The sequence below is a fragment of the Alligator sinensis genome, unplaced genomic scaffold (assembly GCF_000455745.1).
Source record: "Alligator sinensis unplaced genomic scaffold, ASM45574v1 scaffold1414_1, whole genome shotgun sequence".
Classification (NCBI taxonomy): Eukaryota; Metazoa; Chordata; order Crocodylia; family Alligatoridae; genus Alligator; species Alligator sinensis.
In genome coordinates, this window is record NW_005843240.1 from 76,724 (window position 1) to 80,329 (window position 3,606).

Consider the following 3,606-nt stretch of genomic DNA (forward strand, 5'->3'; position numbering starts at 1 on the left):
TAGCAGCCAGACCAAGGCACTGTGTTGCCTTTGAACCGAGGGTTTTTCACAAAGGCAAAATCTTTCAAATTGGGATTCAATGTCCCCTATGGAAAAGCCTGAGGTGCACACATCCTCCCTACATGGGCTGGGTCCAGCCTTCAGAATCTCCCTATGGAGAAGGGAAATTTCCTCCCTCCGTACCCACTTATCTTCTTGGCCTCCTGCTCCAACCTTAGGGGTTTTTTTCCTAAACAAAGACATTTTCCTCAACATGCCTCAAGCCTGTCAGTTTCCTTGAGCCCTCGCGCTCCCAACTGACCCTGCCCCTGCCCCTGCCCCTGCAGTTCTACAACCAAATCCCTTCCTTGAGATATGCTCACCCCCTTAGGTGACAACTAAATCCAGACCCTCCTTGAGTCTGCCCACCCCCTTGGGCGAGTCTAAATCCTAATCCACCCCCTTGGGTGACTATGGCCCACCCACCGCCGTGGACATGGGTTCTATCTGGAGAGACAGTCTCCCCAATTACCAATCCGCTAATAATCCTAGAATAATACCTGCATTCTCCACCAAATAATCCCATGCACCAGTACAGGCTGGGGGCTGACTGGATAAGTAGCAGCTCTGTAGAAAAGGACCTGAGGGTTATAGTGGACAATAAGCTATTTATATGCCAGCAGTGTGCCCTTACTGAAAAAAGATAGATTGTTCTATCCTAAGTGAAGGACGTTGCACTTGTCCTTATTGAACCTCATGAGATTTCTTTTGGTCCAATCCTTCAATTTGTTTAGGTCTCTCTGAATCCTAACCCTACCTTCTAGTGTATCTACTACTCCCCCCAGTTTGGTGTCATCTGCAGATTTGCTGAGGGTGCACTCTATGCCATTTTCCAGGTCACTGATGAAGATACTGAACAAAACTGGCCCCAGGACTGACCCCTGGATCAGTCCACTTGATACCAGCTGCTAACTAGACATAAAGCCATTCTGAGCCCAATGATCCAGACAACTTTCTATCCACCTTACAGTGCATTCATCCAGCCTGTACTTCCTTAGCCTGACTGCAAGAACATTGGGGGAGACCATATCAAAACCCTTGCTGAAATCAAGGTATATCGCATCCATTGTTCTCCCCACATCCACAGAGCCAGTCATCTCATTGTAGAAGGCAGTCAGGTTGGTCAGGCATGACTTGCCCTTGGTGAGTTCATGCTGACTGTTCCTAATCACCTTCTTCTCCTGTGCTTAGAAATGGATTCCTTGAGGATCTGCTTCAAGGTTTTTTGCAGGGACTGAGGTGAAGCTGACTGGTCTGTAGTTCCCTGGATCCTTGTTTTTCCGTTCCTTAAATATGGACACTATATTTGCCCTGCTTTGATCATCTGGGACCTCTCCCACTTGTCATGAGTTTTCAAAGATGATGGCCAGTGGCTCTGCAGTCACATCAGCAAAATCCCTCAGCACCCTTGGGTGCATCCTATCCAACCCCATGGGCTTGTATATAATCAGCTTTTCTAAATAGTCCCCGACCTATTCTTTCACCACAGTTCACCTCCTCTCCAAACTGTGCTGCCAGGTGTTGTAGCCTGGGAGCTGACCTTACCTGTGAAGACTGAGGTGAAAAAGGCACTGAGTACTTCAGCCTTTTCTGTATTCTCTGTCACTGGGTTGCCTCCCCCATTCAGTAAGGGACCCACACTTTCCCTGATCTTTCTCTTGTTACTGAAATACTTGTAGAAAACCTTCTTGCTCCCCTTCACATCCCTTGCTAGCTGCAACTTCAATTGCGCTTTGGCTTTTCTGATTTCATCCCCGCATGCCCGAGCAATACTTTTATACTCCTCCCTAGTTGTTTGTCCAAGTTTCCACTTATAAGCTTTCTTTTTGTGATTTAGCTTTCTGCTAAGCCAGGTTGGTCTTCTGCCATACTTGCTAATCTTCCTGCATATTGGGATGCTTTGTTCCTGCACTCTCAGTAAGACTTCTTTAAAGTACAGCCAGCTCTCCAAGACTCCTCTCCCCCTCAGACTGGCTTCCCAAAGGATCCTGCCTATGAGCTCCCTGAGCAAGTCGAAGTCTGCTTCTCTGAAGTCCAGGGTCCTTACTATGCTACTCTTCTACCTTCCTTTGCATAGGACCCTAAACTGAATCATCTCATGGTCACTGCTGCTCAAGTTGCCATCTATTATTACATTCCCCACCAATTCTTCCATTTGTGAACAGCAGATCAAGAAGAGCATGACCCCTAGTTGACTGCTCCAGCACTTGTACCAGGAGGTTGTCCCAATACTCTCCAAAAACTTCCTTGATTGCTTGTGCACTGCTCTATTGCCCTCTCAGTAGATGTCAGGGTGATTGAAGTCCCCCATGAGAACTAGGGCTTGTGAATGGAAACTTTGGCTAGCTGTTTGAAGAAAGTCTCATCCACCACTTCCTCCTAGTCTGGTGGTCTATAGCAGACCCCCATCACGACATCACCTTTGTTGCTTTCCTCTCTGAACCTAACCCAGAGACTTTCAACAGGCCTATCTCCAGTTTCATATTGGAGCTGTAAGCAATCATATACCTATCCATGACAGTGCTCCAGTCATGTGAGCTATCCCACCAAGTCTCTGCAAGAAAATTTGGTGCAAAGCGTTATGAGCTTTTGGTGCAAAGCATTAGAAGAGAGAGAGTGCGCATATTCACTGCATGGGTACTGCTAGGGCAAAAGTCTTCCAAGTTAAGTGCTTGGGGCCCATATGCACCAATAGTGGAATGTACATATGAAAAATGCATCTTAAGCAACTACAGTTCTCATAGAAGCATTTCACAACATTCCTATAACTGCGACATACCGGTATGCTGTCAGGCATGTCCAGGTGTGCCATGGCATTTTGGGCTGGAGCCACACCCCCCGCCTGCTGCTGCTGCGGACACAGATAGATGGGGAGTGTAGCTCCAGCCAGGCAGGGGGCATGGCTCCAGCCCAAAATGCCATTCGGGTGGCTGTGCACCACCCCTCCCCATTGGCGCCCAGCTGGCCACAGTGCTTTTTTATTTAGGTAAGTGTGCCGTGAGGCAAAACAGTTTGGAAAAAGCTGTCCTATAGCATGGAACTTTCCTTTGTCCAGTGTTCCCCATACACATGCATTTAATACTCTCTGTGATATGTTACCCCCAAGAAATTTTGTATATGCCTTTTTTTTTTTAGGGCATAGTCCTCTTCTATGTGACTGATTCCTCAGATCCTCTATTTTGGTTTTTGATAGAATGATTATCAGTACGGTAAATTTTTTGTATTCATATATATTTATTAGGGCTGTGTAAAGCTTCAGTAGCCAATTCAATTCAGGGGAGATTCAACCCAATTTGGGGACTGAATCTCCAAATCCAAATTGAATCAGGAGATGAATTAAAAGCATCAAATCAATTTGAAGCATCTGAATCACTTTGGAAAAAGAGTTGGTGATTCAGTCATAGACTAAATAGGCAGCTGACACACCTGCCTCCAGCTGGTAAGTCTGTTGGGGTTGGGGGAGGGGGTAGGGAAGGGACATGGGAGAGGGAGGGATTGGGGCTGCCCAGCCGGAGCGGGGGGCACATTACTCAGGGTCAGGGGTGGGGGGGTATGGGATGCGGGCAT

General features: G+C 47.2%; 1 protein-coding gene across 1 annotated transcript in view; it reads left to right on the forward strand.

The window, feature by feature from the left end:
- The window catches only part of LOC102370516 (sodium channel protein type 2 subunit alpha-like), a gene marked incomplete at its 5' end in the record, with an annotated part of 86,768 nt that overhangs the window by 76,720 nt on the left and 6,442 nt on the right, over window positions 1-3,606 (forward strand). The window lies entirely within an intron of this gene.